The sequence below is a fragment of the Labrus bergylta genome, chromosome 22, assembly GCF_963930695.1.
Source record: "Labrus bergylta chromosome 22, fLabBer1.1, whole genome shotgun sequence".
NCBI lineage: Eukaryota > Metazoa > Chordata > Actinopteri > Labriformes > Labridae > Labrus > Labrus bergylta.
Genome location: NC_089216.1, coordinates 1,038,862 through 1,062,621, shown reverse-complemented (window position 1 = coordinate 1,062,621; position 23,760 = coordinate 1,038,862). Strand labels below are relative to the sequence as shown.

At 43.4% G+C, this 23,760-nt stretch overlaps 1 long non-coding RNA gene across 1 annotated transcript; it reads left to right on the top strand.

The window, feature by feature from the left end:
• The first annotated feature begins 6 nt into the window (after positions 1 to 6).
• Positions 7 to 3,023, top strand: LOC136177478 (uncharacterized). Its single transcript, XR_010665090.1, has 4 exons — positions 7 to 754; positions 820 to 2,142; positions 2,331 to 2,502; positions 2,568 to 3,023. It is a non-coding gene; the product is annotated as an uncharacterized lncRNA (long non-coding RNA).
• The last annotated feature ends 20,737 nt before the right edge of the window (positions 3,024 to 23,760 follow it).

The following is a 23,760-nucleotide window of genomic DNA, read 5'->3' as shown; positions in this document are numbered from 1 at the left end:
GTGTATCTGTAGGTGTGTCTGTAGGTGTGTCTGTAGGTGTGTGTCTGTATGTGTGTATCTGTAGGTGTGTCTGTAGGTGTGTGTTTGTAGGTGTGTGTCTGTAGGTGTGTGTCTGTAGGTGTGTGTGTCTGTAGGTGTGTGTATGTAGGTGTGTGTTTGTAGGAGTGTGTCTGTAGGTGTGTGTGTCTGTAGGTGTGTGTCTGTAGGTGTGTGTCTGTAGCTGTGTGTCTGTAGGTGTGTGTCTGTAGGTGTGTATTCACTGTGTCTTTTGTCTCCAGAGATGAAGCACACTGGTAGGTGTGTAGGTGTGTGTCTGTAGCTGTGTGTCTGTAGATGTGTGTCTGTAGGTGTGTGTCTGTAGGTGTGTATTCACTGTGTCTTTTGTCTCCAGAGATGAAGCACACTGGTAGGTGTGTAGGTGTGTGTCTGTAGCTGTGTGTCTGTAGATGTGTGTCTGTAGGTGTGTGTCTGTAGCTGTGTGTCTGTAGGTGTCTGTAGGCACACTGGTCCAGGTGTGGGTCTGTAGCTGTGTGTCTGTAGGTGTGTGTCTGTAGGTGTGTATTCACTGTGTCTTTTGTCTCCAGAGGTGAAGCACACTGGTCCAGGTGTGTGTCTGTAGCTGTGTGTCTGTAGGTGTGTATTCACTGTGTCTTTTGTCTCCAGAGGTGAAGCACACTGGTCCAGGTGTGTGTCTGTAGGTGTGTGTCTGTAGGTGTGTGTCTGTAGCTGTGTGTCTGTAGCTGTGTGTCTGTAGGTGTGTATTCACTGTGTCTTTTGTCTCCAGAGGTGAAGCACACTGGTCCAGGTGTGTGTCTGTAGCTGTGTGTCTGTAGGTGTGTATTCACTGTGTCTTTTGTCTCCAGAGGTGAAGCACACTGGTCCAGGTGTGTGTCTGTAGGTGTGTGTCTGTAGCTGTGTGTCTGTAGGTGTGTATTCACTGTGTCTTTTGTCTCCAGAGATGAAGCACACTGGTAGGTGTGTAGGTGTGTGTCTGTAGCTGTGTGTCTGTAGATGTGTGTCTGTAGGTGTGTGTCTGTAGCTGTGTGTCTGTAGGTGTCTGTAGGCACACTGGTCCAGGTGTGGGTCTGTAGCTGTGTGTCTGTAGGTGTGTGTCTGTAGGTGTGTATTCACTGTGTCTTTTGTCTCCAGAGGTGAAGCACACTGGTCCAGGTGTGTGTCTGTAGCTGTGTGTCTGTAGGTGTGTATTCACTGTGTCTTTTGTCTCCAGAGGTGAAGCACACTGGTCCAGGTGTGTGTCTGTAGGTGTGTGTCTGTAGGTGTGTGTCTGTAGCTGTGTGTCTGTAGCTGTGTGTCTGTAGGTGTGTATTCACTGTGTCTTTTGTCTCCAGAGGTGAAGCACACTGGTCCAGGTGTGTGTCTGTAGGTGTGTGTCTGTAGGTGTGTGTCTGTAGGTGTGTGTCTGTAGGTGTGTATTCACTGTGTCTTTTGTCTCCAGAGGTGAAGCACACTGGTCCAGGTGTGTGTCTGTAGCTGTGTGTCTGTAGCTGTGTGTCTGTAGGTGTGTGTCTGTAGCTGTGTGTCTGTAGGTGTGTGTCTGTAGCTGTGTGTCTGTAGCTGTGTGTCTGTAGCTGTGTGTTCACTGTGTCTTTCGTCTCCAGAGGTGAAGCACACTGGTCCAGGTGTGTGTCTGTAGGTGTGTGTCTGTAGGTGTGTATTCACTGTGTCTTTTGTCTCCAGAGGTGAAGCACACTGGTCCAGGTGTGGGTCTGTAGGTGTGTGTCTGTAGGTGTGTGTCTGTAGGTGTGTGTCTGTAGCTGTGTGTCTGTAGGTGTGTGTCTGTAGCTGTGTGTCTGTAGGTGTGTATTCACTGTGTCTTTTGTCTCCAGAGGTGAAGCACACTGGTCCAGGTGTGTGTCTGTAGGTGTGTGTCTGTAGGTGTGTGTCTGTAGCTGTGTGTCTGTAGGTGTGTGTCTGTAGCTGTGTGTGTCTGTAGCTGTGTGTGTCTGTAGCTGTGTGTCTGTAGGTGTGTATTCACTGTGTCTTTTGTCTCCAGAGGTGAAGCACACTGGTCCAGGTGTGTGTCTGTAGGTGTGTATTCACTGTGTCTTTTGTCTCCAGAGGTGAAGCACACTGGTCCAGGTGTGTGTCTGTAGCTGTGTGTCTGTAGGTGTGTGTCTGTAGGTGTGTATTCACTGTGTCTTTTGTCTCCAGAGGTGAAGCACACCGGTCCAGGTGTGTGTCTGTAGCTGTGGTTCTGTAGGTGTGTGTCTGTAGGTGTGTGTCTCTGTAGGTGTGTGTCTGTAGCTGTGTGTCTGTAGGTGTGTATTCACTGTGTCTTTTGTCTCCAGAGGTGAAGCACACTGGTCCAGGTGTGTGTCTGTAGCTGTGTGTCTGTAGCTGTGTGTCTGTAGGTGTGTATTCACTGTGTCTTTTGTCTCCAGAGGTGAAGCACACTGGTCCAGGTGTGTGTCTGTAGGTGTGTATTCACTGTGTCTTTTGTCTCCAGAGGTGAAGCACACTGGTCCAGGTGTGTGTCTGTAGGTGTGTGTCTGTAGCTGTGTATTCACTGTGTCTTTTGTCTCCAGAGGTGAAGCACACTGGTCCAGGTGTGTGTCTGTAGCTGTGTTTCTGTAGGTGTGTGTCTGTAGCTGTGTGTCTGTAGGTGTGTATTCACTGTGTCTTTTGTCTCCAGAGGTGAAGCACACTGGTCCAGGTGTGGGTCCTGCCGTGTTCTGTGGACTCGGTCTGACTGTCGGCCTGCTCGGCGTGGCTGCTGGAACCTTCTTCCTCATCAAAGGCAATGAATGCAGCTGATTGGCTGGAGCTGATGATGTCATCAGAGTGTGAAGAGCTGCTGGTTCCTGCTGTTTAACCTGTTTCACACACACGCGCGCGCGCACGCACACACACACACACACACACACACACACACACACACACACACACACACACACACTCTGTATCACATGATCATATTAATAACATGCCGTCTCGTGATTGGCTGGTGGTGGGAGGGGTCACAGGTAAAAACTGTATAAAAATAAATGTGTAATAAAGTCTCACCTGTGTGACGTGTGTTCTGTTGTTTCCAATTCATCAAACTCAAATATTAATGATGACAGTAAGATTTATTGTCGGGGTGAAAACATAAATCTTTTATAAAAACTTGAAGTGAGAAGGAATATGAACGCCCTCCAGATCCATGTATAAGACCAATGAACTAGAGAGAGAGAGAGAGAGAGACAGAGACAGAGACAGAGAGAGACAGAGAGAGAGAGACAGAGACAGAGAGAGAGAGAGAGAGAGAGACAGAGACAGAGAGAGACAGAGAGAGAGACAGAGAGAGAGACAGAGACAGACAGAGAGAGAGAGAGAGAGAGAGAGAGTAATAATAAAAAAGAGGTGACAATTGCTGTTTTCCACAGCTAAATTTCTGGGTGTCACATTTCAACACAACATGAAGTGGATTGCACACATCGACAACATTGAAAAAGAGGCAAGAAAGAGACTCAACCGGGATATTTTACAACAATTTAAATACATTTTATAGGGTATTTTAGAACAATTTAAATATATTTTATAGGGTATTTTACAACAATTTAAATATATTTTATAGGGTACTTTACAACATTTTAAATATATTTTATAGGGTTTTTTACAACAATTTTAATACATTTTAGAGGGTATTTTACAACAATTTTAATACATTTTATAGGGTATTTTAGAACAATTTAAATATATTTTATAGGGTATTTTACAACAATTTAAATATATTTTATAGGGTACTTTACAACATTTTAAATATATTTTATAGGGTTTTTTACAACAATTTTAATACATTTTAGAGGGTATTTTACAACAATTTTAATACATTTTAGAGGGTATTTTACAACAATTTTAATACATTTTAGAGGGTATTTTACAACATTTTAAATATATTTTATAGGGTATTTTACAACAATTTTAATACATTTTAGAGGGTATTTTACAACAATTTTAAATATATTTTATAGGGTATTTTACAACAATTTTAATACATTTTAGAGGGTATTTTACAACAATTTAAAAAATGTTCATGATGTATTTCAAAGGAAAATAATGGGTATTTTAACAGGAGGATGTCAGGATGTATTTATGATACAGATTTAAGTATGTCTTTTAAACTTTAGGACCATGTGCACTCACACACACACGCAAACACACACGAAAAAACACAAAGAGGAAAAAATAAATGCATGAAAAAAATTAAAATAAGTCAAAAAAATTAAAATAAATCAGGATGAGTGGTGATTGTGAACTAGTGAATTGTGAATGCTTGACGACCTCCTTTCCAAACTCCTTTACCCTCGGTGGCCACAGCTCCAGGAGCCTCCCCGCCACCCGGACAGAGTGCAGGCCCAGAAGAGAGCCCAGGGCCCGGGCATCACGCAGCGCCGGCCCCACTGCATCCACCAGCTGCTGCAGGCACAGGGTCTTGGTTTTGAGCAGCGCCACCGTCAGGCCGGGGGTGACGCTGCTGCTGATGTCCAGCTTGGCCCTGTGAATCAATGGTTCTCTCAACAACCAGTACAGAGAGTCAGACTTTGGGCACCTTTTACAGTTAAAAAGGGCCCAAGACTTAAAAACACCCTGATAAAACTGAGGCAGCCCACTTAATTTTAAAAGTTTAGAATCAATTAAAAACAGAGCAGCATCCAGCCCCAGGAAATCTGCACGTCTGAGAATGCAGCTGGCCACATCTCTCCACACTAGATCAGCCGGACCTGTCAGATATTTTTGTAAGAACTGTAGTCTGAAGGTGGCTGTCTGGCTGGCCAGGTGGACGAGGCCCTGTCCCCCCTCCTCCCTGGTTAAAAACAGCACCCCTTGTGGCACCCAGTGTAGACCGTCCCAAAAAAAGTCGACCATTTTCCTTTGTAGCTGGGCTAGCAAGCCTGAAGGGGGGTCTACACAGGTTAAGCGGTGCCACAGTTGGGATGCCACAAGGTTGTTTAAAACCAATACTCTACCTTTAAAAGACATTTGAGGGAGCAGCCATTTCCACTTGGAAAGTTTCCCCTCAATTTTTTCTGTGACGGTCTCCCAGTTCTTCTGGACTATGTGTTCTTTCCCGAGGAACACCCCCAGGTACCTAAAGCCATCTGTTCTCCAGGCCAAGCTCTGGGGAAGAACTGGGAGACCGTCACGCCACTCACCGACAGCGAGGGCTTCACTTTTTATCCAATTCACCCTCGCTGCCGATGTTACGCTAAAACGTTTTATAATGTTGGTTAAAATATCTGCATCCCTCTGGTCTTTAATAAAAACAACAATGTCATCGGCGTAAGCACTTAAAACAGTGTTGCTATTAAAACCAGGTAAAACCAAGCCCTGTAAGTGGCAGCGTATATTGTTAAGGAGGGGTTCCAGGGAGAGTGTGTAAAGCATGCCGGACAGAGCACAGCCCTGCCTGACGCCTCTACACACCCTGAAAGGAGCACACAGGCCGCCGTTAAACTTCAGCACACTCTCAACCCCGCTGTACAACACTTTGATCTTGGCTATGAACCCAGCGCTGAACCCAAACTTCTCCATAACTTTCCAGAGGAAGTTGTGTTCAACGCGGTCAAATGCCTTTTCCTGGTCTAGAGAAATCAGACCAGTGTTACAGCCCGATGAGCTGGAGACGTCCAAAACATCACGAATGAGGTGGACATTGTCCACCATGGACCTGCCGGGCACACAGTAGGTCTGGTCCCGGTGGATGACCTGCTCCATAGCCTTCCCCAGCCTGGAGGCAAAGAGTTTGGACAGAAGCTTGTAATCCACACACAGCAAAGACACAGGGCGCCAGTTTTTGATGTCCTGCAGGTTACCTTTTTTCGGGAGCAAGGTGATTACGGCTCTCCTGCAGGACATGGGCATTGAGCCAGAGGCCAGACTTTCATTAAAAACATCTAAAAGATCTTTTGCAAAGATGTCCCAGAAGGCTTTGTAAAATTCCACACTCAGGCCGTCTATGCCGGGAGCCCGCCGCCCTTGCATGCCCTGCAGAGCGGCCTTCAGTTCCTGCATCTGTAACGGCTCGTTGAGCTGTGAGTTTGTCTCCTCAGAGACCTGAGGCAGTCCATGACAGAACTCCTCCATCAGAGCTTCCTCCTCCTCATATTCACTTGAATAGAGTGCCGAGTAAAAGCTCACAGCTCGCCTTCTTATCTGGCATGGCTCTGTCAATGTTTGCCCTGTGTCTGCTAAAAGTGAGTGGATTACCCTCCTCTGCCCACTCCTCTTCTCCAGGCCGAAGAAGAAACTAGAGGAAGCATCCATCTCCGTGATGGCTTGAAACTGGGACCTGACCAGTGCACCCTGTACTTTAACATCCAACAGGTCGGCTAAAGCTAGCTTTTTGACTTTGAGGATTTCAATATATCCTCGATTTGCTGTGGACTCGCTCAATCTTTCTAGTTCCACTATATCAGTCTCCAGGTCTTTCATAGATCTGGTGATGTCTCTGGTGACATTGAGGGTGTGCTGTTGACATAAAAGTTTAATCTCAGTCTTACCATGGTCCCACCACTGCCTAAGACTGTTAAACTCACCCTTCCTCTGTCTAAAAACATCCCAGAAATAAATAAGAACCTCTTTAAAATGTTTATCAAATGTTAAGACTGAATTAAAATGCCAATAAGCACTTTTAGGTAAAATGTTTTGAATAAAAACATTACACAAAAGTAAAGAATGGTCAGTAAAACCAGCAGGAACAATACTGCACATTTTAAAAATATTAAAATGATGCTTAAAACAATAAATACGGTCGAGTCTAGCTGAGGAGATCCTACTCTCTCTGAGGTGGGACCATGTGTACTGTCGGCAGTCTGCATGCATCCTTCTCCACACGTCCACCAGGCCATGAGAATAGACCAGCTGCCTCAGAACATGTTGGGAAACTGGATGCGGCTCTGCATGGTTGAGATCTAAAGATGCATTTTCTGTACAGTTAAAATCCCCACCCAAGAATAAAAAATCCTCCGAGGCACAGCCATTTAAAACATGGTTAACTTTTTGTAAAAACAGCTTCCTCTCTGCACCGATTGTTGGAGCATACACATTGATAAAAACTGCAGTAAAAAGGTCGAACCGTGCTTTAATTAAAAGCAACCTCCCCTCGATAAAATGCTCGACCTCCAGTGAAACCGGAGTGAAAGACTTGGAGAGGAGAAAGCCAACTCCTCCACTAAGAGAAGTGTTGTGACTTAAAATGACTTCCCCCTCCCACTCTCTCCTCCAGTCTGCCTCATTGGTGCTATCACTATGTGTCTCCTGGAAATAAAAAACATCAATATGTTTCATTTTGGCCGTTTCATATATAGCTGCTCTTTTTTTTGACTCTCTGGCTCCATTTATATTCAAACTTCCCACTCTAAAATTATCCATAAGTGAGAAATTAAGAACAAAAATAAAAATCAATAAATTAATTAAAACACACATTGGAGCTCTTCCCGTCATCATTGTTCAGTTGTTTTCTAACTTTACACACAAGTTTTTTTAATCTAAAAACCTCCTTGTTAGTGATGCCAGACTCCTCCTTTTGGCTCATGTGGAGTCTGGCCGAGGTATAAAACAAACTTAAAACTGGGAAATGCTCTTCAACTTTAACACCTTTAGCATTTTTGGTTTTTGCTAAAAACGACTGAATCATTTCTGCAGAGTAAAGTTTTTTCTGTTGACTGTTACTTATTTTAAATCCAGATATATCACTGCTGTCAGAGACACAGTCATCACTTTCACTTTCCTCTGTCTGTCCCTGTCCCCTTGCTGTCTGTCTGTCCTCCTCCTCCTCCACTTTGCTATTCTTTGCCTCATACTTTGTGCCTCTAGTTTTCCTTCTGCGTTTAGAAGCAGATTTGACCCTCACTGCCTCCTCTTCCTCCTCCTCCATCTCAGCCTCTTCCACCTGTTCCCCCCATGTAAGTTTACTGTTCCCCCCACCTGCCTCCTCTGCCTGTGTTTCATCTTCCTCCTCTGACATACCCTCCTGCACTTCACTGACCCCACTTGCTTTATTTATCTGTACTTCACTCACACTTTTTCCAGCTGTTTCTTCCCCCTTTTCTTCACCCACCTCACTTTCCACCACATCACCCAAAACCTCTCCTTCACTTCCCTGATTGTTTTCACCCACACCGTGCACATCATTCATACTCACCACCCCGTGCTCCAGGTCCGACACAGCAGCGGCGAGGCGCGGCGCGCTCCGCGGTGCCGCTATCGGCCGCCCAGATGCCGCGGTCCGGGCCGCAGCGGATGAAGTCTCCGCCGCGGCCTCAGGCCGCGGGGCAGGGGCCTCAGGCCGCGGGGCAGGGGCCTCCCACCGCTCCGCTGCAACCGGCGGAGCAGCGGAAAGCCCCGCCACAGGGCCGAGCGTCACCCCACGGCCAGGCGGAGCCGGATCCCCTTGTCTCGGACAGGCCTTCACGGTGTGTCCCTCCTCACCACAACCAAAACACTTCATAGCCGACGAGGTGGCAAATATCACGTAGTCATAATTGATGTGGATTTCCTTGTTGTTGACATGTTTGATGATGAAGAAATTCTCCGTTGACACTGACTTGCTTACATAATGATCATTTTATTGACAAACAAGTTACAGCATCGCCAGGCTCGCCATGGTTCGACCTGGGAGAGACACAGCCAAAAGTGATCTCTCCCCTTACACACAGAAACTCTGGTATTTATGGACACACCTCACAGGAGAACAACATAGGGATATCTGTTTGTTTTCAGGACACCCTCTTCATACAACTGCAGGGGTTTCTGTCTTAGTCATATGTATGTCATATGTATGTCATAAACTCAAAGGACAACACAGGTCACAGATACAATCTCTTGTCCAGAAGTCCCTGGGCAACTCTCTGGATACAGGGGCCCCATTGTATACATTCCACTGAGAGGGCTCCTAAATCTCCTTCAGATACTCCTCCTGATGCGCCCATTGTAAACTTATATTACCTCTGTCCTGATTACATCAGACACTTCATAGTCCCCCCTAGCGAGACTATAGTCTCGCAAACAAGATAAATTATACAATTATGATGTTAATTAGCCTCATACGAATCACTTCTGTCCATGCTTAACCTTAGTAATATAGTAAAATTTTATTTGTGGAGTGTGAGAGCGAAAAACCCATCAAGCAGCTATCTTTCTTTATTATCCATCAAACAATCTAGACAGGAAAACTCTCTCACGGTCCCTCTGCCCCAGGCAACCACCTATAGTACTCCAAACCAATTAGAAAGAAAAGGGTTATGAAAACTTTTTAGGATGATATATAAATGCACACATTTAAAACCTCAGAAATAAAATCTAAAAATTGTCCAAAGTCAGGCTGGTCGACCCATCGCACCTTCCAATGGACCTCTCCCTTCCTAACACCACTTTCCCTAAGGATCGATAAAGAAAGAAAACACCTGAGGTCCCAATATATGCATCCTATACAGTTCCAGAAAAATATGTCTTGCTAAAAATATCTACTATAAAGTAAAACATACAAAAATATTTATCAATATTACAAGTTACATTGTAATAAACCCTCAATGATTTTTCAATCGAAACCCCTCATCATGATGTCTTCATTCAGGTTTCCGTTGTCCATTTCCATCCTCCATTTTCTTAAGTTTGGTTGTTTCAACTCCATTAATCTGGAAGGATCTCTGGACAATCAGCCACCCTCACATTGGTCTCCCAAATATCATCCTAGGAAGAAAAATCAACAGCCAGTATCTTTGTACATACAAAACATCAAAGATATTCATTTTTGTATCATACTTTCACATTATTCCACTACATGATTAACATATACATGATTAATATACATTATTAACATATTCAATTCCCCCCTTTTATCAATTCACTTCCAGTTCAAAATAATAGTGAGTCAATGTTGAATTCAGATATTCAAAAATGGATATTTCTCTCCAATCTCTATGACCTCCTCACCTTCACTTAGGTCATTACCACTCAGTAGCCACAAGAATCTGAAACACTATAGATCCTATTGGTCCTAATTGTTATTGCATCCAAACATTCACAGACCATCCCGCTCTTTCTGATGGACCAAATGAATCCCTAATTAGTTTCAAAGCATCTATGACACTAGTCATATTGTCAGTAGCATCAGGAATCAAAGTGTAACAGGCTTCTCCAGTTAGATTCAAAGCTACACAGAGGCCACCTTGTTTGGCCAAAATGTAATCAAAAGCCATGTCATGTTTCAGCAACGTCAATCGATGACTCCTCTGAGTATTCGACAAATATTCAAAACCTTTTATGGTCTCGTTTGCAAAACCTTGCAGGGTATATGTAATATTATCAATATGATCAGCTAAGTATGTAACACCATAACATGGAAACAATCCTATTCCCCATTTCTCTCCCAAACTTATCCTCCAATGATAAGACTCCAAGTTGTGAAATTGTGCCAAATCTCTTTTCTTTCTACTGCTAGAGATTGTCGTAGAGTTATCCTCATCAGACCCTTGTCCCTTCTGAATAACAAAAACATCATACGGAAGTTTCAACTGTGCCATATAACAACATCCAATCCAACCATAAGGTAAAAATAAGTATGCCTTATCGCCACAAATCCACCAGATATCTTTAAATGTTCCTATGGTAAAATTACCCTGTAATATCTTCATACTGATAAAGGAGATTTATATATGATAAGTTCTTCAACCAAGCACAATTCCCTTGAGGTGTAAATAGATGCACCGACACGGCCATCCAATAATCATATGGTGCTTGTTGCTTAAATACCAACCACGATAGCGCATACTTCTGACATTTAGAAGTTAAAGGTTCTGGTACCGTCTCTAGAATTGAAGGCCATGTGCCTGGTGCTGGAACTCTCACGACACATGGACCACTCAAATTACTAGCCAATCTAACAGAGTGAGTCAACTGTTGGTACCACATATTTCTACTTGCCCACAGGTCTGCAATTTGCAACACCGAGGAATCAAACCCATAAGCTTTCCATTGGGTTTCACGCTTCTCTAATGCATGAAGATGTTTAGTCATGACTTCTGATGTCCCGTCAGCATCTACAAAATCACCAATCAGATTCGACATAGTCATCTGAATTGTTTCAGCTGCCTTAACTAATGTAGATGTAGCAACAGATGTCAACATCATACCTCCAGACTCTGTAGACACCGAAGAACTCATCATTGTTTCGTTGATAGTAGATCCCATCTTTACAACCTCACTTGTAAAATTACTCGCAGCTGGAGTAGTAACCAAAGTTGATACGTTAATACTACTAGTTATTCTCTGAGCTACAGTAGTAGACATCATCTGTTCATCAGTCACCCTTGGAGTGACTAGTTGCTTTTGAACCTCTTTAGCCACCGTAACTACTTCAATAGGATCTAGGCCTTCTACCACAAGCATTATCTTACGAGTTCTATACCCTTTTACCCAATAATTGTGATATGGTACAAATTTAAACTCTGGATCCAAATAAGTGCATGTATATTCTCCCTGATCTTCCCCTGTTACATTGATTAGGACAAGTGTACAGTCGTCTTCAACCCTAAACAACCTTATGTGATTATACAAAATATACTTTCTTTGATCACGAGGCACACTATTAATTTCAGGTCCTGTTAGCACTATTTCTTCACCACGAGCATTTTTCCCAATTAGGGGAATTATTACCATCATTATTCCATTTTCCACATTTACATGGAAGGCGTGCTGAATTCCCTAACGTAGCTTTAATCACAATGTTTACAGGAATTTGAGTTGTAGAAATCATCTGAGGCTCAGCTGTATTTAGACGCAATATCTCTATGACGTCAGTAACCTTCAGTTTTGAAAAGGTGGATGTCTGCTTTATTTTCTCAATCAGCGGGATAGTTGATATGGTAGTTGACAGTTTTCCTACTTCAACAACCAGGGGTTTTACAATTCTAGTTTCATTTAGTACCTCTAAAGTCACAATACTGTTTCTGTAACCTAACCCCAATTGGGCACTATGCTCTCCCATATTTACTAATTTTGGGTCATAATATGTACACTTATAGTCACCTTGATCTTCAATCTGAGATCTACGTAAATAAAGACTACAGTCTCCCTCAATCTTTGACCTTCTTCGGGTTGGCCTTGGACTCCTTGGTCCAACTGGGTCTGTGAATTTTCCTGTAGAGGCATCACAGCCCTCTGGAGTCTTTGACTCATGCTCTTGAAAAATAGACTCTGTTGTTTTTGGGACATGTTGTAAATCAATGTCACCAAATCGTCTTTCTTGCTCATGGACTGACAAGTCATCCCTGACATCATCAAAAGTGTAATCAAAATCATCATGTATAGCCCCAACATGGTCAATCCCTTCTTCCGGATCGTGACCTTGGGGGTCTGCATGAACCTCTGCTGCTTCTGCAGCTTCTGTTGGCTCTCTTGTGCTTTCAACATCTCGGTTCTGTAATCGTGGAACCTCTTCTGTTGGCGCTTTAACACAATGTGATAAATGATACCAGGTAGGAGACCCTTTAACCTGGACTGCAGTTCCCGTACTGCGGACTACTTCAAATGGTCCTTCGCAGCGTTCATTAAACCACTTCCTCCTAAACACCTTCACGAATACCTTGTCTCCAGGTTGCACTGCATTCGTCTTTTGCTCATCGAGTCTCTCTTGCACCTCCTCTCGTTTTTGTCTATCAGAGACATATGTGTATATTCTCTTATGTAAAGCAGCCATGTAATTAACATACACTCGCATTTCATCTTCTAAAAGGGCTAAACTTGGACCCTTGCCACTTGTACGCAAACAAGGTGTCGGCATCCGTCTGCCCATTGCCAACTCATGGGGTGTCATGCGCAAATCACGGAGCCCACTTGAACGACACACCATTAACGCCAGTGGAAGCGCTTCCACCCAATTCAAACCTGTGTGTTGGCAGATTTTAACAATGCGGTTTTTTAACACACCATTCATTTTTTCACAAGCACCTTGGCTTTGCGGATGATAAACAGCTCCTAGACGTTGTTTAATTCCCAATTTTTGCAGAATTAGTCTTACTGTTTTATTCACAAACTCTTTCCCATTATCTGAGGATATGCAGTCTGGGAGTCCCCACCTGCTTATAACCTCACAACACAAAAAATGTAAAACTTGGCAGCAGACTGAGCATCTTTCCGCTTGGTTGGACAGGCCTCAACCCATCTTGAAAATCTATCCACAACAACTAGCATATAGGACTTATTGGCGTCCTAACATTGTTTTTTTAGACAAATAGTACACCTGCTTATGACATAATCAATCTGCTCATGCAAATACAGTACCCAAAAACCATACTTTCTTAATCTTTCTCCTAACTCCCCCCTTGCACCATGGGCTAACCCATGTGCTTTCTAAATCATCAGACCTAGCAGGTCTAACAATTTCCTTCACTGAGCATTCACTTATCTCTCTACTTCCTGAACCTTCACTATTCTACCTTACAATTCCTTCAACATAAATCTAACTCCTTGACCTTTCCTGTAAACAACTGAAAAGTCGTCTCCAACCTCAACATCTCTCTATACTCCTCTGAAACCTCCTCTGTTCTGTAACATCCACAAGCAAAGTGGCTTAGCTGTCCACAATTATGACACACTCCTGAAGACTGTTGGAAATTTCCTCCTCTGCCTCTTTCTAAACTTCCTATCTGTGGTTGGTCAAAAACTGACTGTGGAAAAGGTGCAGTGGGGATCATGGATAACAGCTGAGATAGCTGAAACTAGATCTGGTCATGCTGCGGCTGTGGTGGTAATTGATTTGGTTGATGCTGACTTTGCATAACCACAGCTTGTTTCATCTCCTTCTTATTATCAACCAGCTGTAGTTGGTTAAGTTTTCTAAGAGTCTCCTGGTCCTGTTTCTTCTGGACTGGTAGATTCACTTATGTTCACAAGGCATCTATTTATAGACCTCTCAATCTCTTTTAAAATCCTGCATCCATCATCTTCCACCCCTGCATCGGCTGCTAGCTGGTGAAGATATGTAGGACCTTCTCTCTCTGGGTCTCCATCACTATCACTCTCATCTGTGACGTGATAGTTGCCCTCCTGTCTAATCACTGGGAGCTGAGGATAAACATCAGTAAACTTCACTTCCTTCTCATAAGGCGGGCGCTTCTTTACTAAGGCAGTATGTGAGAAGGGTGTGTTAACCTTCTCCATTAACTTACCCACTGCCTTATCATTTTTCTTTATTTCTTGCATACTTCTGTTCCTTTTTTCTCTTGCAGCTTCTAACAATTTCTGTCCCTCATTTTCAAACAACTGCAGAATGCCAAGTTCAGTTTGTCTTTTCTCCATACGTCTATTTCCCCTTTTTGCCTTTCATCTGATTTACCTTATATGTAGACACAAGCACCTGTATTGTTTTAATCACATCCGGGTTCAAAGTCCCCTCCACTGGCCAAGGCTGGTCAATGTCAGAACAACGCTTACTCCATTTTTCTGATATTTTTGGAATATCTTTAACAAGAGGATTAGTCTTCTGTACTACATCAACAGAAGTGATTGATTTTGTAATTTTGGTGTCCATCTTTGACATTACAATGACCCTCTTAGTTCCTCGTATTGTAAGTCAAACTATTTAGAAAGTACTGTTACCACACTTTAAAGTGAATGAATTTGCCAACCCCAAAGGAGACCAAAGCCTTCTTACTATAAAAGCAAAAGCACTTGTTTATCACCTAGTGCATCTAATCACACTTATTTATCTTAAAATTATGGAAATAATGTCAATGTTCCATCTCAAAATAGCCCAGGTCAAACTAGACCATACTCAAACAATGAAACCAGCATTCACAGCACTCAACCGTATTTGAATCAAATCAACTTTTCCATAAATGATCAATCAAATCAAAAATACTCCATTATTGACCCAATGCTTCAATTAGTCAGTCTGTTGCCAAGACTTCCTCCTATATAATTGTAATGTGATACATAGAAGAAACAATGTAAGCCTCTATGCGAAAACAGACTAAGCATGTATCAAAGATGTTGACTATAAAAAATGTGTATACACAGATAGAAAAGTTCAGGTGTTTGTTGAAAGAGTTTGTGGATAAAACCGCACTGGCCTTAATCAAGCTGGATTCAGGATCCCTACATGCTGTCATCCGCAAGCTTCCAGTGTTTGTGAAGTACCCCCCAGGTCTCTCCTCATCTGCCTTTTTTTTTGACTGATCCAGTTCAGACACAATCCATCTCCTCCAGTTCTCACACAACATAGTAAAAACAGAGAAGACAAAAAAGAAACAAAACAAAAGTTGAGTGTCTAAGGGTCACTCTGAATTCATATACACAATGCAATAACAATTCAGTGAAATATGCACACATTATCTCTAATCTCTATCTGTTTTTTTTTAATCTATTGCAAAGGCTGTCTCCCTACTGGGGGTGTGTTTTCCTTCCCTCTGTGTCCCACAGAGAGAAGAAGGAGGAAGGGCTCTCTCTCCACTCCTCATCAAAAGGAGTAATCTAATTGGCTTTCTATGTGAGGCAACGCCTCTTGGACCCACCTCCTAATTTCTCAAGAGCTTCCAGTCTAGCCTGGCTGTCAAAGGGTTAACATCGTCTCCAAACCCCATGGTCCAAACCTAGTGCATTTAATGCACAGACAAGCGCATCTCACCCGTGGGTGTTGTGACACCCCTACTTTCACTAAAATGTACACTTTTTACTAGTGGAGTCATTAAAAGAAAACTTATCACTCAAGTAAGATTTATTAAGTGACAACTAAGCCAATCATATCTATTTGATTACAGTTGAAGCACAGTAAGGTTACATTTGCATTTAATCCTCCTGTCACTCATCACTGAGTCAGAGCTCAGAGCTAACACATGGAAACATGTTGCATGTAGTATCCTTCTGAAAGAGAGTAAGTCACCCAAACAGAGGTTTTTAAGATAAATCCACCTCACAAAACAACATAAGTGTAACATTTTCTCCTCTTGGTTGTTATTTTAGCTGTATGTATTTACTCCCATAACTTTACGATGTAGCAGAAGTCCCCTTTGCAGTTTTTCTAAATAAAAGCACATTTTATGTGAAGACCGGAAATAAAGAGACTAAGGCGTAAGGCAATAAGAAAGGCAAAATAACGGCATCACAAAGAATCGTTTTGAATCTGGTTTCTAGACATCTTCACCTATTTTAAACCAAACTATATGTTCTTTTGAACAGACAAAATCCACAGCATAATGTGGTCACACACATACGCTCCAACAGACAGAAAGAGAAGTTCACACTCCAATCAGCCGGCAGTTCTAAACTTTATCAGGAATTTTTCTGTTCTTTTCTCTAATCTTGCTACCTGAATGGGTACCGACTATCCTCGCTGGTCTCTCCACTTCTGTTAAAAACAGATACTATATACACTTATGCTATGTATAAACGTCCTTTATTAGGCTCATGTGTATTTATCAGATTAAACAAACATCCTCTGAGGGGCTCATAGATTTTTATCACTGATGAAGATCAGATAAGTAAAAGTCCTCTGAAACAAAGGCTCATATTTTTTAACACTGATGAAGCAAAAATGTCCCCTCTTATAAGTTACTAAATCGCCTTTTAACCAATCACCTGCTATATATGCCTATTTAATAATACATCTATTCTATTTATCAATCACACATATACAAGAACATTTCCGGATCAAATACACATCTCCACACCACACAGACCTCTCAAAACCATCCAAATCACAACACAAGAGACAAGACACAGACAGAGACAGAGACAGAGACAGAGACCGTCCAGCAGCCACACACATTCCAGTTCAGATTTTGAAGTCGACTCATTTATAAGTTTCCTCTGTCAAATCTTTTACTTTGGCCAAACTTTTAACAAATTGTCTTTTAACAAATTACTTCACACTGCATGCTTCAATGCACACTTTTTCCTTTACTTAGCGCTTTTTCCCACTTTTCTCAAAACTCTTATCTTTATTCCTTATCTTCACTTTTCATCTTTTTACTTCTCATCTTTACACTTCTCATCTTTATACTTCTCATCTTTATTTCTTCTCTTTTATTTCCCTACATTATACGTTTATAATTTATCCAAATACCCTGGCCAGGGATCCCTTTGTTTTATTTTTACTCAAATTTGACTACTTCTTAAAGCCAACTTTCACTTCAGTGTCTAATTTACACATGACTTACTGTTAAGAGGATACGGGCCCTGTCCTTGTTAAACTTGCATAGTTTTTTAGCTAACTGGTCTCGTTACTAGTTGCGCTTATGCTATCATTACCTTTCAACTTTTTATCTCTTCTTCTCTTATTTATCTCTTCTTTATTTTATTCCCCTTTATCTATATACTTTTTAACTCAATAAACCCCAATTTAGACAGAGAATTACTCCAACATCAACACATCATTGCACTTCAGTTCTTTGACAGTGCGGCCAAAATTGCCGCTAGACGACAGAAACAGCTCCGCAATATATGCAGAAAAAAAAAAGAAAGAAACACTTACGAAGTGATGGAAATAATAAACAAGCTGTGGTCCCCTGCAGAAGGCCCCAACTGATCCTGTTCGTGACGCCAAAATTGATGTGGATTTCTTTGTTGTTGACATGTTTGATGATGAAGAAATTCTCCGTTGACACTGACTTGCTTACATAATGATCATTTTATTGACAAACAAGTTACAGCATCGCCAGGCTCGCCATGGTTCAACCTGGGAGAGACACAGCCAAAAGTGATCTCTCCCCTTACACACAGAAACTCTGGTATTTATGGACACACCTCACAGGAGAACAACATAGGGACATCTGTTTGTTTTCAGGACACCCTCTTCATACAACTGCAGGGGTTTCTGTCTTAGTCATATGTATGTCATATGTATGTCATAAACTCAAAGGACAACACAGGTCACAGATACAATCTCTTGTCCAGAAGTCCCTGGGCAACTCTCTGGATACAGGGGCCCCATTGTATACATTCCACTGAGAGGGCTCCTAAATCTCCTTCAGATACTCCTCCTGATGCGCCCATTGTAAACTTATATTACCTCTGTCCTGATTACATCAGACACTTCATAGTCATCTACTTTAACATGGAAGCGGAGGTTGAGGTTAAGTATCATAAACAGTTGTCTCCGGTGAGACACCACGTGTTTCAGCAGCTGAGATCTACATCCAGACAGAATCTTTTTTATGGGGGACACCACCTTCCCATGTCTGGAGAGCTCTCTGCTAAGAAACTCGTCGGTTATGAACGGAGGGACATTGGACAGGATGACTCTGGTGGAAGGCTGTGTCAGTGGAGTCACCTGTACAAACATTTCGTTCACCGTGATGCCCGTCTCAACGACTCGGTTCACCTTCTCCACCTGATCCAGGAAGATGACCACGGCGCTGTTCATCCGAGCGGCCGACCTCACGCTGCTGTGCCCGACCTTCTCCCCCACCGCAAGCCCAATCTCCTCCACTCTGCACGGAAAGCTGGCATTAACTTTAATGCCATGCTTTCTCGTGAGGTGGCCGAAGGTGACTCCATTTACCATGACGTCTGAAGACGCCGACCGGAGAGACACCGGCAGGAGAGAAAAAGAAAAACACAAACACACACACACACTAACTATTAACTTAAAGTGAACCTACACCCAATAAACTACATTAAATTAAATCAAACATGTCATGACACACAGCCAGGTAGGCTACCGGCTGCTGCCGTGCAGCACACCGATCACCCCCCGTGAACCCCGATAGTGATTAGAAAGAAGTGTGAACAGTGTGTAAACTATCACCAGTGAAAAGAAACAGTTTCTCAAACCTTAATAGAAAAAAAGACGAAACCTCATCCACTCCAACACACTCTACTACCGCTCAGCAAACACTCACGCATGCGCAAGAGAGACAGAGAGAGAGAGAGAGAGAGAGAGACAGAGAGAGACAGAGAGAGAGAGACAGAGACAGAGAGAGACAGACAGAGAGAGAGAGAGAGAGAGAGGAACAGAGAGAGAGAGAGAGAGAGAGGAACAGAGAGAGAGAGAGAGAGGAACAGAGAGTGAGAGAGAGGAACAGAGAGAGAGAGAGAGAGAGAGGAACAGAGAGAGAGAGAAAGAGAGGAACAGAGAGAGAGAGGAACAGAGTGAGAGAGAGAGAGAGGAACAGAGAGAGAGAGAGACAGAGAGAGAGAGAGAGAGACAGAGAGAGAGAGAGAGGAACAGAGAGAGAGAGAGAGAGAGAGAGACAGAGAGAGAGAGAGACAGAGAGAGAGAGACAGAGACAGAGAGAGACAGACAGAGAGAGAGAGAGACAGAGAGAGAGAGAGAGAGACAGAGAGAGAGAGAGAGACAGAGAGACAGAGAGAGAGAGAAAGAGAGGAACAGAGAGAGAGACAGAGAGAGAGAGAGACAGAGAGAGAGAGAGACAGAGAGGAACAGAGAGAGAGACAGAGAGAGAGAGAGACAGAGAGAGAGAGAGAGACAGAGAGAGAGAGAGACAGAGAGAGAGAGACAGAGAGACAGAGAGAGAGAGAGAGAGAGAAAGATTTGATTTTTAAGCAGACCTTTATTTTTCAGTCTTCTTACTGTTCAACAATAATATACATTCCTAAAATTCACAGATGACATTCCTAAAATAAACAGATGTTCCATCAGCACATGTCCATGAACTAACTGATCGTGCTCTACAGAGCACAGCACACTGTCATGAGTCCACACTGACTGGAAAGTCTCCAGATCCTGATTTGCTCTGTAGAAGCTGAAGTCCAAAAACAACCTGGATTTTAACATTTGTACAAACAACAGCTTCACATCAACAACATCGTCTGGCTCCTCCACCTTCCTCCTCCTACTCACGTACACGGCCATCTTAGCCTGACCAAGAACAAAGTTTATCAGCTGGCATTTGTGTTTGTGTTGTGGAGTGTATTTAAAACCACAAATAAAAACCTGCTTAGTAAAAAACTCTTTAAAACCACTAAAAACCTTCTCCAGAAGATCAAACAGAGGTTTCAGCCGACTGCACTGTAAAAAACAGTGAAACACCGTCTCCCTGTGCACACAGAAAGGACACTGATCAACAACATTCACATTAAGAACAGAGATAAAAGAGTTCACAGCAATGATTCCATGCAGGATTCTCCACTGGAGGTCTGCATGTCTCTTACACAAGGGGGGTTTGTACAAAGACTCCCAGGAGGGTCTAAACTCAGGAGCTAGCCCCAAATAAGTCCTCCAGGGGGAGTCACTGCGTGCGTTCAGTGTCTTTTTATTCAAAGTCTTAACAATCAGTTTGTAAAGAGTCTTTCCTGCAGCGTTGGCCAGTAGAGGACCAGAACAGTCCTTCAGGTCTGCAGACAGAGTGAACTCAGGAAACGGGTCAGTTTGGTCGGGCAGCAGAGAACCGTCCCCATAGTCCGACATCAGAGACATCTCTTGTCCTGTCAGCTGATGTCTCCAGTGCTTCAGCAACCGATCAACGACTCTGGTCGACCTCACCCCCAGACCAGCAGCCAGACCAGCAGGACAGTCCAGCTGAGGTCCCGTCAGCTCCACCACCTGCTCCAGAGTGGAAATCCTGGCACTGCAGAACTTTCCGGACAGGCTCGGTCCAGCCCAGTCAGGAAGATGAAAACGACCTCCAAACAGTACCGGCTCTTTAAGCAGCCAGTACAAAGAGTGGGAGTGTCCCTGTCTCTGCCTGTTCACCAGACTCCACACGTTAAAAACACTTTGATAAAATCCAGTGACAGAGGAAATGTTCACTTGCTGTAAATCCATTAAAAACAGAGACGAGCTCAGCCCCAGTTCTCCAAACCGCTGTAGAAGACAGCAGGCCAGCGGTCTCCAGACCAGGTCTGCAGGCCCAGTGAGTAGTCTCTGGAGGAACTGCAGGCGGAGAGTAGCCCCCCTGCTGGCCAGGTGAACTAGTCCATGTCCTCCTTCCTCTTTAGGGAGGAAGAGCACACTCTGAGGAATCCAGTGTAACCTGTCCCAAAAGAAATCAACTAACACTCTTTGAATGTTCCACAGGAGAGAGGACGGAGGGTCGATACAGGTCAGTCTGTGCCACAGGGCAGAGGAAACAAGATTATTGGCCACAAGTACACGACCTTTAAAAGACATCTTTGGCAACAGCCACCTCCATTTATCAAGACGTCCTTTTACTTTTTCTAAAACACCCTCCCAGTTTCTACTGACAAAAGTTTCATTCCCCAAAAACACTCCCAAATATTTAAAACCTCCTGACTTCCAAAAGAGGCCTCCAGGCAGACTGAGCCGACCCCTCAGCTTCTCTCCCACCATCACTGCTTCACTTTTCAGCCAGTTCACTTTGGCAGAAGATATCGACCCAAACAAAATCACAGTTTCTTTTAAAACATCGATATCTCTCTGCTGATTAACAAAAACAATGACGTCATCAGCATATGCTGACAATTTAAAACTGACTTCAGAGGCAGGAAAACGAACACCAGAGAGACCTGACCTCAGTCTGTGAAGCAGGGGTTCGATGGCTAAGGAATATAACATTCCAGATAATGAGCAGCCCTGCCTCACCCCCCTCTGTACACTAAAAGGAGCACTCAGGCCTCCGATGATCTTTAGCACACTCGCAATGTCACGGTACAAAACCTTGATCTTAGCTAAGAAACATGGGTTGAACCCAAAGGCGGTTAGAGTCCGCCATAGATACTGGTGTTCAACCCGATCAAAAGCCTTTTCCTGGTCTAGTGAAATCAGACCAGTGTCTACAGCCAATGAACCAGAGACTTCCAAAACATGCCGAATAAGAGTGATGTTATCACTGATGAGCCTGCCAGGCACACAGTAGGTCTGGTCTGTGTGGATGATCGACCCCATCACCTGCCTTAGTCTGGATGCCAGGACCTTAGACAGGATTTTGTAGTCTGTGCAAAGTAATGACACTGGTCTCCAGTTCTTTAGATCCTGAAGGTCGCCTTTCTTTGGCAGCAGAGTGATGACTGCTCTCCTGCAGCTCAGAGGCAGACGACCCCTCTCCAAACTGTCTCTTAAAACCTCCAGGAGATCCTCTCCCAGCACACTCCAAAACACTTTATAAAAGTCAACAGGAAGGCCATCAATACCTGGAGCTTTTCCATTCTGCAGACTCATGACAGCAGAGTAGAGTTCAGACAGAGACAGCTGGGCCTCAAGCTCTGTGTTGTTTTCAGCGCTGACTTGAGGAAGACCAGTGTAGAAAGACTCACACACCTCTGGACGATCAACGAACTCACTCGTGTACAGATCCTTATAAAAACCAGCTGCATGTTTTCTGATCCCAGCAGAGTCTGAGATCGATTGTCCACTGTTTGATCGTACAGAGTGAAAGATCTTCTTCTGTCCACTTTTCTTCTCCAGACCAAAAAAGAACTGAGACGGAGCATCCATCTGGGTGACATCCAGGAACCGAGACCTGACCAGAGCCCCCTGTGCTTTAACGCCCAGCAGGTGGGCTAAAGCCGACTTTTTAGATTTTAGGGAAGCTAAATGTCCCTGATTTCCTGTGGCATCAACTAAACCCTGTAGTTCTACCACTTCAATCTCTAGATCTCTCAAAGATCTGCTAATGTCTCTGGTGACATTGCGAGTGTACTGCTGACACAACTGTTTAATCTGACTTTTTCCAAAGTCCCACCACTGCTGAATGGTTTTAAAATCAGACTTAAGCTGTCTGTGAGTGACCCAAAAGTACTCCAGTGCAGACTTAAAAGCTTTATCGTGCAGCAGTGTGGTGTTAAAATGCCAATACGCACTCTGAAGTCTGACATTCTTAATAAAAACAGAACAATAAACGAGACAGTGATCAGTGAAGCCTACAGGGACAATAAGACACTCTTTAAAAACATTCATGTTGTGTTTAAAACAATAAAAGAGATAAAATATTGTCTTTAGAATGACTCCATGTGTACTGTCTGTGTGTGTGGTGTAAACTCCTCCACACATCCAGCAGCTCGTGTGTTTCTAAAAACTGTCTGAGTCTGTGTGAGGAGGCGCTGTGAGGCTCTTGGTGGTTTCTATCTAAACCTGGGTTTGCTGTACAGTTAAAATCCCCCCCCAAGAATAAATACTCCCCTGTGTTGCACTTTTTAACAGTGTCACACAAAACACTCAACACACCCAACCTGTCCACAGCGTGACATGGGACATACACATTAATCAGAGTCATCTTTACATTTTCATACTGCACTCTAATTTTCAATAAACAGCCTTCAATGACCTCCTCTACTTCACACGAAGCAGGCAGAAAGCCTCTAGAAAACATAAAACCAACTCCTCCACTACAGGTGGACTTATGGCTGAGGATCACCTCCCCAGGCCACTCCTTCCTCCACTGACTCTCGTTCTTAGAGTCACTGTGTGACTCCTGAAACATTAAAATATCTAACTTTTTGAACTCCATCAGTTGAAATAGTGCAGCTCTTTTTGCATCATCTCTCGCTCCATTTAAATTTAAGGTGCCAATTTTAAATTCACACATTGAGAGATAGGAGTTTAAAAAAGAAACAAGATAAAAACACAACAAGAGGAAAGAGATGAGACACAGTCTAAACATCATCATCATCGATTTGTGTTTTCGCTTTCCCGATCAGTTTTTTGAGACGACAGATCTCTTGACCTGTGAGGCCGTCGTCCCCAAAAGCACTGGAGCGCCAAGTTAAAGGCCGAGCTGAACTTACAAAACACTTCAGGTCTGGAAAGAAATCCTCTAAATTGAGCAGCCTGAGGCCCTTGGTGTCCTGTAGAAACTTTTTAATGTGAGCTGAGGTGTAAGTGACTGGACCTTCTTCTTG